General features: G+C 39.4%; 1 protein-coding gene across 2 annotated transcripts in view; it reads left to right on the forward strand.

Annotated features, from left to right (window-relative positions):
* The first annotated feature begins 535 nt into the window (after positions 1-535).
* Positions 536-16,229, forward strand: part of FSTL4 (follistatin like 4) — a 467,659-nt gene continuing 451,965 nt past the window's right edge. For both annotated transcript variants that reach the window (XM_087709547.1, XM_087709548.1), the window contains exon 1: positions 536-915. The gene's annotated coding sequence lies outside the window, so the exon portion shown is untranslated. The remainder of the gene's footprint in view (positions 916-16,229) is intronic.

Genomic DNA, 16,229 nt, shown 5'->3' on the forward strand with positions numbered 1-16,229 from the left:
GCAGCAACAGCTGGCTCCCCTGGTCTCGGAGAGGCAGTCAGTTCACATCTGAGGGAGCTGGCACTGCTCTTTCTCTCTCAAGGTCTGAACCCCTGCAGCTGCCTACTTATTACCTAGGTTGGAGCCCGCCGTTAGCTAGGATAAGACGCTGAGGAGCAGGAAGGAAAGTAAAACAACAACAACAACAACAACTTTCCCTGGCCTTTCCTACTAGCGTCCACCTCTGAGGCAGGTTTTTTTTTTAAAGCAAGCTCGCCCGAGGAAAGGCCCAGAGCCAGGTGTCACGAGTCACGCAATCCCCAGCTGGGGCCCTTTGGAAAGCTGGCGCCACCACCGCCGCCGCCTGTTTGCCCTTGGCCAACCGAGCCTCTTCTCCCGACTCCCCATCTTCCCATCTGCCTGGGACTCCCGCCCTTTTCCCTCGCCCTCGGCATTTCTCCGATGTCCGCACAGGTGTCAGCGATTGGGTAGAATATGCAAATGCGCCGGTGACGTCACGCAGCGCTGGTCCAGACAGCAGAAATAGGGCAGGAATTCAGCAAAGCAGCATTTACACACCTCTTCGCGCCTGGATTGCGACTGAAGCTGCCGCTGCCTCGTCCTTCTTTTCCGCCTTTCTTTTTCTTTCTTTCTCTCTCCCCCCCCCCGGATTGTTTGTTTGTTTCTCTTTTCTTTGGTCTCTTCCCCTCCTTCCTTCCATCCCTTCTCCCTCCTTTTCTCAATTCAGGCCACGACCACCCCTTCATGATCTCCCCTCGCCGCCCTTCCCAACGCTCCCGCAGGCTTCGCGTTGCTTTCCTCGAGGACGTTTTTCTTTCGAGAGCAAAAGCGCCTCAACTCTGACGTCTCCTTCCCTTCAGTCGCGCCGGGCTCTTTTCGCTTGGAGGTGCGCCTGCTGTTCTCGGGCTACTCCAGGTAAACCTTCATCTCTAGCGTGGGTAGGATGAAATTGGGCTAGAGCTGGTGCGCTCGCTGTTCTTTTCCCCTTCGTCGCCGACCAGGGGAAGGAATTGACCCAACTGATGCGCTGCTCTCCACCACTCCGTCCGCGCGCACGAACAGAGCAATTCGGGGTTTGGAGGGGAGCGGGCGGCGGAAAGCTTTCCCCCTCTTTTTATTTTCCCTGCGGAGGATGGAAGAGGTCTCTGCACGCGAGAGTTTCCACGCCGTCAACTTAGGAGGCAGTTAAAGCGGGGCCGCCCCGAGCAAGCTGCGCTCTCGGAATGCAGCGGGCGGCAGGTTGGGGGATTAGGCGTGTGTGTGTTTGTGTATGTGCGCGGGAGGGGGGGGGTCCAGCGAGCCAAAAACGAGAGGGAAGCTATTGGGGGGAAAGAGCGTGGAAGGGCACCTGGCCAGAAAAGCAGAAGCCACAAGCTCCGGAGGGAGCTCGCTCTTCCTTTCCCGCTTACTGGGAAGGTAGGTGAATGGGTGGATCGGTGGGGGAAGGGAGTGGAAGGAAAAGGACACCGGCGCGGAAACTCTAGCGGATGGCAATATAGAAGAGCTGCAGTTCCGCCGTTTTCGCCAAACCTATTTCTCTGGGCGCTTTTGCTTTTTGGGGGTGGGGAGCTGGTTGGAGAACTTTGAATTGAATGCGTAGCTTGAGTCCCGCGATTGCGCATTGCCAACGGCCCGTGGAGGAGACACCTGGAATCGAAGCGGCTGGCTTGGTCGAGCACTAGTTTGAGAGAGAGATAGAGACAGAGAGAGATGCTCTCTTCTACGACAACGAGTTGGAGGGAGACGCTCGGCTCCCTTTTCGTTTTCAGTCCCGCCCTCTCCGTTTAGAGACCTCGGAGTGGGAGAAGGGAAGCTTTTTCCTGTCCCACGGTTAGCGCGGCGGGTTCTTGGCCCGCCCAATTGTCAAAAGAAGCCCAGGTTTGTCTTGCGGTGGGAACCTGGAGCCTTTGGGATCTGCTACGAGCTTATATAAATGCCTGTCCATCGCATTGCGCCCCTTCCAGTTATGTAAAGATGAGAAAGGAAGTTAAAAAACAGTGAGCCAAAGCAAATGCGGACGTGAAATAAAATCTAGCGAACTGTAATGTATGCAGGCGGCGTTCCCGATACCGCTCCACTTTTTTCTTTCTTTGAAAATCAGCTATGCTTTTCACCACTTCCATGCTCTGCTTTTCTCTCATGGCCTGCACTTTTCTCACTTTCTGATGGTCCCATCCATATTGCATCCAGCCACAACTTTCTCAGTCTGCTTGCTCTCCTCAGTTTCATATATTTGATTTGCAATTCCATTCTTGGGCATACATCTTTTGTACTTTCATATTCAAGTCACATTTTTTATACTTCCATTCATTCTTGACCTTATATAGATTACCACAAAACACATGTAAGAATTCAATTCCCACTGCATTCAACTTTTATGTTTCCCTTAATATACCCAACTCTCACATGTAACAAGGGAAGCATAAGACTTATTGCATATGAAACCACATTGGCTTCTTTTAACAAATGTGCATGTATGTATGTATGTATGTATGTATGTATGTATGTATGTATGTATGTATGTATGTATTTATTATATTGCAATAGACTCCATACTAGCAGCTTTTATTTTAAAATGTTTCCATTTTCTCATTCTTGGTGACCATTATACCAAGGTACAACAAATTCATCTATCTAAATAAAACACTAGTTATTTGCCATTTATGTATTTTCTTGCAATTATTCACTCTATTTTCCTTGTCAATACTGTATTGTTGGCTGTGATATGAATTTAAGATGCTTTGTCCCTGTTGTATCACATGTTGCATCATATAACCTATGGGAAATTTACTACGAAACATTTGGATTCTTAGCCAGAAATGTAATGATCTGCGCATATACTTTATTCAACATACAAATCAATCCACCTTTAACATGGTTACAAACATTAGTTGTACATTTGTCCATAAATACATTACATAAGCAAAGGGGACATCTTACTTTTTTTGTAATTTCCTGCTAGTTTACTATGCATTGTATTCATTTTCTTGCAAGTTTTCCCATCTGGTCCTCTTATATTAACCTTCAATTAAATATTAGCACAAAACATTCTGTAACTTAAACCTTTTCATCATGTATCTTTTCTAAATCAACAACCTTCCTTATTTTTATACATTTTCCAATGACCTTTTAGCCCCTCCTCCCATTTTATGTCCCCTTTACAAAGTAGAGTTCCATTACTCTTCCCAGCTTTGGCTCATTGTCTTTTTTACTGTAGTCTTCAATCAATTCTGCCAAATGCCTGCCCTGATACATTTAATGAACAATTACACTTTAAGTTTCTGCCACCTGCAACACATTTGTTAAAGGATACATTCTTCCAATCAGGCAGAGATTTGATTTTCACATCCTTATTTTTCCATCAGTCAGGTCCATATTTTAACAGTTCTCCAGTCACACCATCTACACCTGTAGCCTTACTTTAAAATAAACATTTTTCAAGTATCTTTTGGTTCCCTTTTTCTCTTGAATGCTTACTTTTATAGCATTTGTTTTAATTCCACTTGTTGGCATTTGCTATAATGTCTATATTCATCTGTAAACTACTCTGTCCGGTCATGTTGGCTTCATTTTGGATGATTTTATTCAGTTTTTTAAAATTTCATTTATTTTTTTGGAGTCTTCTTGTTTAGTTCTTTTCATCCAGTCCAAAACAAGTACATATTCCCAAAAAGATTATCTACATTTTTCTGCTCTTAAATTTGTAGTCATTCATTGCTTCCATTATAACTCCAGTTAGTTCATGGCACTGCACATTCTTAGTGGTTTCCATGTATTTCCTTTTCTAAAATATACTTTATTAAATTTCTTCAAAAATTTTAAAAAAACTGAAGAAAATTTAAAAAGGAAAATAGGGAAGGGGGAAGTGCAAAAGAATAAAGACAAATTTGAGTAACTTTCAACTTTCTTCAGTACAGTTACAAATATAGCAAGCATTAACATTTTGGTATAAAATTCAATACTACATTGTATTCCTGTAATCACAAGCCATTCTAGTAATCAAATAAATCACTTTTTTCCATTTCTACCACAAAGTTCCAAAATGGTTTCCACGTAGAAACAAAGCTAAATCTAAGTTCATGTTTTTTGTTTAGCATATATGTATAATATAGCTATAGCAACCATCTACAGACTTTAATGTGTGATCATATCATATTGCAGGTTATACATAGTACAAAAGACTTGATGTAGTATAGAAAAGATCTAAAACATTTTAAATTCTCACTTCCCTTTAAAATTCTCCTTTTTATTATTAAAAATTATGTAAGAGCCTTTATACCATAGGGTTCAGAGAAACTTATTTCTAAGTAAAAGCATATTGAGATATACCATAGGTACAAAAGTAAGCCACATATGAATTTTGTGAGACTATATTCCATATTTGGAAGACATAGGTGCAAAGCTCCGCCTTAAAATTTGCTAAAAAATTGGGAGTTCAATGTTTATTTCTAAGTATATTAAATGATCCTAAAATTTCAGTAACAAAATCCAACTTTTATGACTTATCCACTATGATCTACGTAGAAACTCTTTAAATATGCTTAATTTCTTTGTTAGGATAAAGAATAAATGGTTTAATCAAATATATGAAATAACTATAATAAAATTTATGTTTTTATTCATGTAAAAGTAAACTTAAGTTCCTATTTTTCTTTTGAAATAAAAACTGAATAGAGATAAATGTTTGAGAATCTTCAGAAATGGATACTAAGGTATTGAACATAGTTTTTGAATTTAAAAATAATTATAATTAAGCAGTCACTATATATCTACCTTTCAAGTTACTTTTCTTGTTTTATTTCTTTTAGTTTTGTTATAAAGTCTAAATTGAAATAAGTAGTTCCAAGAAATGTCCAAAGGATTTTACCTGTAATAGTGTGTGTACTAAATAATGTCTTTAATGAGAATATTTACAATACAATAATTAGCAAAGATTTAAGGATTTATGCATTTATAAAGGGGGGGAGGAGGACATTCTGATGCGTAATTATACCAAAATTTTAAGTAGCAAATTGCACAAATTCCTTTTTTATGTTTTAATTCAAGAAAACATTGATTACATGGCAAGATATTTTAAATGTTGTTAGTTGTTTAAAAAAAAAATAACTGGCAAAATTTCAAAGGAAAGTCTTATTCACTTTTTCTTCTATTATAGCTTCTAGACATTTTTCCTTTTTAAAATGTTGGTAGATATTATATAACATCACCAAGAAATCTCTCAGATTTGTTGTCATGTAAGACACCTTGGTAGTCATGGTAAACTTGTTTCTAGTTCTACTAGGTTACTTGGAACTTTTACAGCAAAGATGAGCTGTCCATCAGTTGTAGTTCTGAAATCCTTGGAATTGTCGCTCTGATTTTCTCATTATATTGCCCCTAGGTGTCGCCTGTGCTGAATTTTAAATTCTGGGGAAATTATATATATGTTTTTTTTATTTGTGCTGAGATATATATATATATATATATATATATATATATGTGTGTGTGTGTGTGTGTGTGTGTGTGTGTGTGTGTTTATATAAAAAAAATCTTATATATATAGGAATATATAGGAATATATAGGAATATATAGGAATATATATATATATATATATATATATATATATATATATATATATATATATATATATATATATATATATACTTCTATTAGCATATTTTTCTATGTTGCACTGAGAACTTTAGACATCCTTGATGTAATGATTATACTGTTTAAAATCTTACAGGTATTTATAGGGAAATCAGTGAAGAAAGACAGCAATACTTCTTTTTAGAGAAATATCATGCCTTGTTTTTTAATGGATACCTTGAAAAAAAATAATATTGTGTTTGACTGCATGTATTTAATGAATCATGATTATAACTATCCTCATGTGAGATAGCAGCTGATTGAAGTTTATGGTCTTGAAGTATCAATTTGGCTTAAAACTTCATCTGCCAAAAAGTCTTCTAAAAATCCCTTTTACCATAATTGGTAAATAATTAATAGAACTAATATAAAGATTAACATTCGTAATTAGAGAAGATGAGATAAGATCATATGAGCATAACATTGAGTAAATTAATAGTCTAAAAAGCCTGATGAAACTTAAAGGGATTTTTTTTTTGCTGCATTAATATATTAATACTTAACTTTTAAATATAATACATATATTTTAAATAAACTTCCCAGAAAAGATTTTTTCACAGATGGTGCATTGCAATTGAAAACACTTCCCTATAATTACAATCCCTAACTTCAAAGGACATACAGAGAAAATGATTGAATGAAGAGATCATTTTAATGTAATAAAAGAGATTATATTTTTAGATAGATGTAGTATATTCTAGAAGTGATTAAACATTACTTCTTCAAAATATGCTGCATTACATTTTAGTTTTGATGCTCAGTCCTACTATATCAGAAGTGAGAGAAGTGTATTTTCATAACCTATCATCATCAGTATGGTGAAAGTTACATAATCTCACAACTACCTCATTTTCTAATTTTGTTCTATTTTCTGTTCTTGGAAAGCATTTTATTTTCATTATTGTGTATGGTTTGTAACATTTTCTTCATAACTTTTTGGGGGGAAAATCAGTTGATTTTTGTGCTAATATTTTCTTTTGCTTTGTCTTTTGCTATCTGTCCCAACACATTAAGGATACCATAAAGGTTCTTGCTGGTCCAACTAGTTCTAACCAGTGATTTTTCTAGCAGCTTCAAAATATCAAATGATTCAAAACACTTTGCTCAAAACTGTTATGATGGCATACACAGCATAGTGTTGAAGAAAGTTTTATTAAACGAAGCCTGCAATTTTCGTTAAAAGCATGATTATTAGCTTGACCTTTTAAAGTAACTCATTCCAAAACTTTTCTGTAACATAGTTTTAACATAATTAGAGCAGATTCTATGGAGCCCCAAATTTGGCCAGGGAAAGTAAAAGCAAAAGTTATAATGCAAAAGTTAGGAGCTTTTATCGCTTTGAGATCACTTTAATTATGCAAAATTATAAGAAAGAAATTATGAGGAATAATAATGTTCAGGCACAGAAATACGTTTTACCCTTTGGCCTAACATACATGCTGTCATGTAGATTCAGGTTTGCTTTGAACACTGTTCAGATAACTATTTTACAGTAATAACTAAGTGAAGCATAGTAGAGGGATTGTACCTGTGTTAGGTGGCCCAAAGAAAATAGAAAAATGATTGGGCTGAACCTTTTTGGATGTGCTGAATTCGTTGCAATGAAATCAATGTGCCTTCTATTAATGTTCTTATATAAAGAAGGCAAGACGAATCAACAGACGACTCCCATTGAATGGATAAATAAATATTTTGTATTTCTTTGAAAGCTTTCTCTATGGCAAGCAAAGTCATGATTTGTGATCTACTAGTTATCTGGTTCTATTTACCATTTGCCAAGTACAATAGTAGTTGAAATGGAAAGCACACATATACTGTGGAAGGGAAAGCTTATTGTATTTCTGTTCTCCTAGCATATCCCTGGAGTATTTTCTCATTGAATAAAACCAACAATCCGCCCTTAAATACATAAAATGGAAGACATGAATTGGACTGTTACAGGATGACTGAATCAAAATTTGTCATAAGAGGGGAAAAAAATGGATGCTTAGGATCTTCTGACCCAATTTGTTAGCAGTTATATAAGGCTACACTATCTGATCTACTTTTGTTCCAGCATCAAATATGCCTTCCTAATCTCTAAAGTCTGGTTTGGCTGTACTGTAACTCACTCAGTTCCTTTTAAGCAGAGATGGGGACAAAACTTTATTTATTATTATTTTTCTGTACTAGAATATTACACTTTAAGACTAGGTTCAGTCGAGGCATCTCATTTATCAAATTTAAGAGATTAATCTGAGATTATATAGATAATTAAGTGCAGATATAATTCAACTTCATGGTGATTTGATGATAGGGTTAATATACAATTAGGGTATTTTCTTAAAAGAACTAATGGTATTTTATAAAACGAACAGGCAGTAAAATTATTTTTGAAATTGCCCAGCAATACAGCTGCTGCAGCAAAATGGCTTTTAGAAAATGTGCCAGAGGCCAACTGTTTTTATTAAAAATACAAAGAAACTATTTCTAGAATGATACATCATGGAAGGGATATTTGAGGCATCAAGTACAATGGAAGGATCTCCATTACAGCATGCCTTGCATTTGAAAACATCCGCTGAAGGAATGTGTATTATCACACTTGGAAATTATTTCTTTTATTCAACTGCTTTCATTGTTTAGTTTCTTCTGAGAGAGAATTATCTACAGAATCTTAGCAGTCTCACATCACAAGCTCTGATTCTTTAGTACATAGGTATGATGCAGATAGAGAAGGGGTATGGGGCTTGCATTGCAGTGCATGATAATACTTGCTTTCATCATTCTGTCTCTTCTTTTGCTTCTATTTCAAGGCTGCTGCCATTCCAATATTTAACTGGAATTTGCCTTTCTGTAATTTGAATCCATTAATCTTTATATTGCATTTGGGATAAGTAGAAAACACATCTTCATCTTCTGCTGTGTAACATCTTTTCAGTCTATGAAAACTCTATTTTGTATGCACACACACAAACACACAATGCAGGTAGCCATTGACCTACAACAGTTCGCTTAGTGACCATTCCAAGTTACACCGGCACTGAAAAAAGTTACTTTTTTCCACATTTATGACTGTTGCAGCATCCCCCGGGTCGTGTGATTTACATTTGGCTGCTTGACACCTGATTCACATTTATGACGGTTGCAGTGTCCCAGAGTCATACGATTACCGTTTTGCAACCTTCTGACCAGAAAAATCAATGGGGAACCTTGATTCACTTAATAACCATGGTACTAATTTAACAATTGCAGTGATTCACATGAGGCAAGACAAGTCATGAAATGGGCCAAAACTCCCTAAACAAATTTCTCACTTAGCAACATACATTTTGGGCTCAATTGAGGTCGTAAGTTTAGAACTTAGTAAATTAAATATTCTCAATTCCTTGGGTTTCTTGTCAAAGGATTTAGTTTCTTATTCCAATCAGTACTTCATACTTCTTAAAACTATATCAAATAATGTGACTCCTTAAAATATGGGCCTCTAGCTGCATCTGATATTACGATAAGGTCTTACCATATAAATCAATGTAGAACCATTAATGCTTTTTTTTTTCTTTCTGTTTCACACTGGTGACTCATACATGTTTTGTCATTAGCTCCTATTCTGAAATCTCTTTCATAAATATTATTATTACGTTAGGTATTCTTATTGTATATCTCTACCAAAATAAGAAGGGATGTGGCTCAGTGGCTAAGATGCTGGGCTTGTCAATCAGAAAGTTCAGCAATTTGGCAGTTTGAATCCCTAATGCCATGTAACAGAGTGAGCTCTGGTTACTTATTCCAGCTTCTGCCAACCTAGCAGTTCGAAAGCATGTAAAAATGCAAGTAGAAAAATAGGAACCAGCTTTGGTGGGAAAGTAACAGTGTTCCGTGCACCTTTGGCATTTAGTCATGCTGGCCACATGACCACAGAGATTTCTTCTGACAGTGCTGGCTCTTCGGCTTTGAAATGGAGATGAGCACCGCCCCCTAGAGTCTGGAACGACTAGCACATATGTGCAAGGGTAACCTTTACCTTTACATTCACCATAATAATTAAATATACTTGTATATTTTCTTAATTAGCTGTTAGCATTTTTTGTCATCATTAAGCAGCTGATATATTGGTGGTCATCCTTTTATTTAAAGCAGCCCTCCTTTTGTTCTTCTGTTGCTGAGCCACCTTACAATTCCAGGATACCTATCTGTACTTGCTGTGGGTCACTGTCCCTCTTTCTATCTCCGTACAGTATGTCTCATTTTTTGTTGATTTTTGCAGTCCTTCTCTTATATTTTCACTATTGGCAATTGTGCCTTTTGTTTTTTTTTTAAAGAAAATTTCTTTCACTTTGAACACTCTCTTCTCCTTCCACGAACTCTTTATTCTGAATTCGCTAAAATTCTCTTTCTTTGAAGTCCAAGATATGTGTTTGATTGTATTGTGTTAGCTACATTGCTTTTATATTAAAATTTTAAAAGAACTCCATTTTTACATGGGCTTTTCTTCCTCCCCACCCCTTAGCCCAGTGTTTCTGCTATTACCACTCCCCCCACCCCAAGACGTTTTCCCTGTGGATTAGTTTCAGATTAGAAAGAGTCAGGAATAGCTGATCTTTCTCCACCCATGAAGGAAAAAGGTTGTCAGCAAGTCAGGACAATAATTTATTGGAAAAAATCACCCTTGGTGGTGTGTCTCCAACAGATGTCAGGGCAATTAAAGTCCTCCATCAGTACTATTTCATGCCTATCTGAAAGAATCACAATTTGCTTTAGGAAAGCATGAACTATATAAGAAAGCATGAGTTATATATTTTATTTCATTGGGCAACATACCAACAGCTTTTTTTAAAGCTGTCCTCTACTTATTTTAAACCAGATGCCCTCTCTTAATGCCTATTCCATTCACTGGAATGCATGGTGGATATTTTTAACCTATTGTGGAACACCTCCTTTCCTGTTTATTTATTAATCACATTTATATGGCTGTCAATCTTACACAAAGTGTCTCTGGGCAGAACCTACTTTATTTTTTTAAAAAAATGTATCCTTCACTTACTGTATTTCAAATACTTAAGCTGCTCTACTTACATTCATTATGTAAAATTACTCTTTAAAAATAATAGAGTGAGAACAAATTATTCTGATTTGCAAAAGTATGCATCTGCTGAAAAAAAGGCAGTGACGTATTATAAATAGTAAGAAACAGTATTAAAAATAAAGGTACAATATCGTAACTCCCTCATATAAATCAATAGTAAAACTGTATCTGGAATCTGGAGTACAGCCCTGAACCTTAAAAAAAGGATATAGTGGAGTTGGATAAGATTCAGAGAAGGGCAATTAAGATGATCAAGGGGGCTGGAACAGCCGCCTGGAGTCTGGGGAAGAAATGACAATCTGAAGATGATTCTGCGATAAGCAAAGCTGATGATTGTAGTAGAATGAAGAGCCGGCGAAAAGACAGACTCTTTGTAATTCCTCTCTGGACAAGGGCAGGACTTGAACTAAAGTGCTCCAGAGAGTTGCTGCTTATGAGGAGACTGCAAGACAGCAGTTTCTGGTGGGTTAAATGCTCTGGGAGCTGAGGGAATAGCCATCTTTTTGCTCAAATCATGGCCAGCATTTTCCAAAGGACACTGGCTTCACATACTTCCTTTTCTAATCACTTTGGGAAATTGCTTTTTAACTGCTTTTCTTTTTCTTTTCTTTATTCTTTTATTTTTGTTTCTGTTTTTCTGTTCTGTACGTTTTATTAGTTCCTTTTGTAATACTTTTTATTGTGGCAATCTTAATTTTTTAATAAAATTATTAAAGTCCCACGAGGAAAAGTTGCAATATTTGGACCTTTTTAGTTTAGAAAAAAGAACAGTGAGCAGGGACATGATTGAAGTATGCAGAATTATGCATGGCAATGTGACTGCACTGAAAGGCATCTGCTGCAAGAGAAAAATAGGTTTCCTTGTGCTGTTGGTTGGCCACCATGAGAAGAGATGGGTAGAGAAGATGGGTCATGTGTCTGAGCTAGCAGGGCACTGCTTATATTCTTATGTTCTTAAAAGCCAACTCTTATTAACTGTATGCATCTATTCATGTTTTTTGTACTTTTCCCCATAGGATAAAATGAAATTGTTCATCATACTATTTCCATAGCAGAATACTATCCAAAATATTTTTTTTTAAAAAAAACCTTAAATCTTACAAAATCCTGAATTTCCAATAATAGTTGATGGCTTGCTTTTCCTGTGTTATGAAAAAAAAAAGTGAAGCTAAGCTAGTTCTATATCAGACTGTTAAAATATGCCTCTTAGAAGCATTCTACAAAGAGTGGATCTTGCAATTGTATATTAGGCATAGGAAGAAAAAAAAAACATAGCTGGCTCCTGGGCATTCATTGTAAACCATGCTTAATACAAAATTACAGCTGAAATGAAATCATGCATTTATTATTTATCCCCATTTCAAGGGTGGGTTTCTGCTGGTATGGTCCGGTACGCGCATACCCATTCGTCAAATTTAGTGTGCCTTTCAGTACCTGTTCGTCCAGCGGCACTGTACCGGAACGCTCCTTCCCATGGCCTGCTCCCCCCTCCCTGCTCACTCCCCCGGCCTGGTCACCACTTGATCTCTCTCTCCCCCCCACCTCACCATGCTTGCAAAGTATGGCATGAGGGTCAGAAGCCCCCAAACCCAGCGGGGAGCCTAAGTAAAGGAGGAGGCAGAAAGCTGGGTGGAGGAAGGGAGAAACTCTAGCGAGGGCTGCCTGCCACCAACTCCACTCCACACAGAGAGTGTCATAAGGCAGGTTGATCAGGGCGGCGTGCTGCTGCAAGAAGCCATGCTGCTACTGCTGGAGCTGCATTGCCCCGCTGGGTTCAGGGACTTCTGCTCCACGTGCTGTGCTTTGCAGCCACCAGAGCCTTGCATGTATCTCTTTGGTGTGCGGGGCAACCTGGTTCTGGGAATCACCCCCCCCCCCCGAACCAGGTTTCCCAGCACCCAAAGAGGCCGGTGCATGACTCCAGGGGCTGCAAAATGGGACAGAAGTTCCTGAACTAGGGTTTCCCCCTTCCTCCACCCACTCTCCACCTCCTCCTTTGCTTAGGCTCCCGACTGGGTTCGGGGCTTCTATCCCTCATGCCCCACTTTGCAACTTCCAGAGCCCCACGTGGAGCTCTTCAGGGTGTTGGGTAACCTGGTTCTTGGGGATTCCCCCCCCAAAAAAAGACCGACCAACCATCTCTCCATATCTTGCTGCTTTTTCGGGGGTTTCTTTAAAAAAACACCTCTCCAGACGATCTTGAAAACCTGCAAGGTTGCTTTGGGAGGGGGCAGATGGGCAACAGCCGGCCCTCCGTTCCTGGGTTACTGCAGATTCAGAGCCTGCAGCCTTAAAACAAGCCTTTGCACAGTAAAGAAAATCTTCTGAGTGTGACAAGTTCTTAATTGCCTTTATTGTGCAAGTTGCTGCAGGCTCCGAGGCTGCAGGCAACCAAGGATGGGGGGGGGGAAATGCTGCCCCTCTGCCTCCTCCTAAAGCAACCTCACAGGTTTTCAAGATCATTTGAAGAGACAGGAGGTTGATCTTTTTTGGGGGGGAATGGACCACACTGCCAAGGACGGGCACCGGATGAGATGCTGGCAACGCTGGGAGCTGGGCTACATGTGAAGGAGCTGGTGGTCAGGGCGCCCTGAAGCAGCACCAACCAGCATGTCCCGCAAGAAGAGCCCGAAGGGCAAGGGCGACAGTGCTGCATCCTCCTCAGCCCTGCCCGCCACCCAACAATGCACCTCCGCCTCCTTGTCGGGAGGGCAGCGCAGGGGCGCAGGCATGGCCCAGGAGGGAGCGGCCAATGGGGGGTGCTGCCCAGGCAGTCCTCCCTCAGCAGCAATGGTGTTCCACAATGTCACCTTCAAGTGAGCGGCGGGTGCAGGCACCACTTGGCCAGGGCAGCAGGGCAGGCGGACAGGCAGAAGATTGCCCTGGCCTTACCAGCGGCTGGCGCAACTGAGGCAGCACATCTTGGGGAGGCTTGGTGGGTGCGAAGGGTGCCTGTATTCCCTGGCCAGGCTGGAGCATGGGGTGGCCTTGCAATAGGCATGTCTGCTGCTCGCGAAGCGAAGATGCGCCACTCAGAAGAGGCAGTGGTTTTCTTTTCAAGCCACTTCCTGGCCCCGTGAAGGTCCCAAAAGTGCCTGCCCTCTAGGGCATCCTGTGCTGAGCCCACTGCTGCTGCTGTCACCTCCACTCCCGAACAGAACTGTCAGACATGAGCAGGTGCCTGAAGCTGCTGCTTGCAGGCATTCGCGGGAAGCTCTTTGCCCTGTGACAGCTCTTTTATGCCTCAAAGGTGCTTTTTCCGAAAGGCAACTGGATTGTTTTTTCCTTGAGGAGGAAGAAGAACAAAATGTTTCACTTATCATCCAAGCATCAGTTGTGATGGCGGTGTGTGTGTATGTGTGTGTGTGTGTGTGAGGTGGGGAGGAAAGCTAGGTACTGGTTGAGGCTGGATGGTAGGGGAAAGATAGGTTCTGACTAGATTTTGGGGGGGACAGGGGGAAGGGGGGGAATGGAAGGATTGGTTTTTTTTTTTTTTTTTTTTTGCAGTTATCTGAGAGCTGTTGAAGCCTCTTTAGGGGTTGATCTGTGCCCTCAGGATCTCCTGAATCAAATTGTGGAATCTTTTTGGAACTGCTACAAGGGGTGCATTGTAGACTAGACATGTCTTATCCCCCCCCCCCCGCCTCTGTTGAGAGAGTGCTGGAGAGACTTGGTCTGTCCCAAACTTTTGAAGCTGGTGGATAAAAGTCAAAAGCTGAGTTTGATGCTGACATAGAAGTTTTTGTTGGAATCCTGGTTTATGTTTTGGAGAAAGATTTAATTCACCCTAAACTTATGACTGCTTTTATAAAACCTTATAGTGATTTAGAAAGAAAGAGAAAGAGAAAGAGAAAGAAAGTGAAAGAAAAAAGAAAGTGAAAGAAAAAACTAAGAAAATGAAAGAAAAAAGAAAGAAAGAAAAAAGAAAGAAAGAAGAAAGAAGAAAGAAGAAAGAAAAAGAAAAGAAAGAAAAGAAAGAAAAGAAAGAAAGAAAAGAAAAAGAAAGAAACAGAGAAAGAAAGAAATGAGGGAGGGAGGGAAGGGGGAAAGAAAGTGGGAGAGAGAGACACAAGAAAGAAAGGAAGGAAGGAGTAGAGGGAGAGGGAGAGAAAAAAGACAAAGATAGAGAAGAAGGAAAGAGAAAGAAGGAAAGAGAAAGAAAAGGAAGGGAGGGGGAGAGAAAGAGAGAGGGAAAGAAAGAAAGAAAACTTATGACCACAATTGAGCCCAAAATTTTGGTTGCTAAGCAAGAGCATCGTTAAGTGAGTTTGACCACATTTTCCAAGTTGGCCACAACCACCCAGTCACATGACTGCCAAGCCACTTCCACAAAACAAGCCAGGCCTACAGAATAGGTTGTAAAATTTTTTGAAACCCACCACTGCCCCATTTCCTCCAGAAGTATAAAGTATACATGTACCTCCCATTTTTAATCCAACAACCCTGTCTAATAAACAGGGTAGAAAGAAATCTGGTGAGCTTTGATGGTTAAGGGCAGAGTTTAACCTGAGTTTCCATAACCACTCTATTATACTAACGTAGTGTTTAGAATGAAATAATTAGCTAATTTAAATATAACTGGGTACTCGTAATAGCTAACAGAGTGGAGTAAAATTTGAGAGCCACAAAAAATCATTGAATGACTACGGACCAGTCACTTTCTCCCAGCTCAGCCCAGCCTACTTTAAATATTTTGAGAAAAATAGGAGGAAGCAGTTTATATGTTTTGCTCCTGAATGAAAGGCAGAATATAAACTTTATAACATTTATTTTAAAATGGATAATGGAATGTAGATTACTTACAAATGGGGCAGTGGGAGAGAGAACTATATTGCATATTTAGAGTATTGTATCTTATGGATTTTTTTGCATCAAAGTTGGTAGACCAACTTTGTTTTGTATACGTCATGATCAGGTTGTAGTTTTTTTGTTGGTTTGGTGATGCCTAACAGTTGGAATAACCTGCTGGGAGAGCTCTGATACATTTTGTGTATGGAAATGTTATTGTAGCAGTGGCTCATGAATATGTAGAAACATTACAAAGAATTCTGTGCAAACCAAAAGACTGCATGCCTCACCAAGAGAGAGTTTACACTGTTTCCATAATTAACAACTGGGTTTGCAATTGGCTAACTGCATAGGAAAAACAGGGAGGTAACTATTTTTTTAAAAAAAACCTAACTGCAATAAAGAGCTAAAATCATAAATCCTTAAGAGCCATCCACGCCATCAATGCAGATTACACAATTTATTACGAAAACACAAAAAACAATAAATCACACAAACATTAGAAAATCCAAAGAATTCCTGGAAACCTGGCACTAAAATAAAGGAGTTATCAACAGATCAATAAAGCTGGATACATTCAACAACCTAGCCAAATACCTGATCCAGGCCACACACAGCAAGCAGATAAGGCTGTTCAATCAAAGTAGGAACACCACCATTCACAGCAACCAATTAATCAGCATCTTCCAGGAAAATTCCAATCATCCCCCCCACCCCAAATCAACTCCTTGTCTTCCAAACCTAACA

This window comes from Thamnophis sirtalis, unplaced genomic scaffold, assembly GCF_051295495.1.
Source record: "Thamnophis sirtalis isolate CommonGarterSnake01/CBP01778 unplaced genomic scaffold, rThaSir2_p1.2 scaffold_3, whole genome shotgun sequence".
NCBI lineage: Eukaryota > Metazoa > Chordata > Lepidosauria > Squamata > Natricidae > Thamnophis > Thamnophis sirtalis.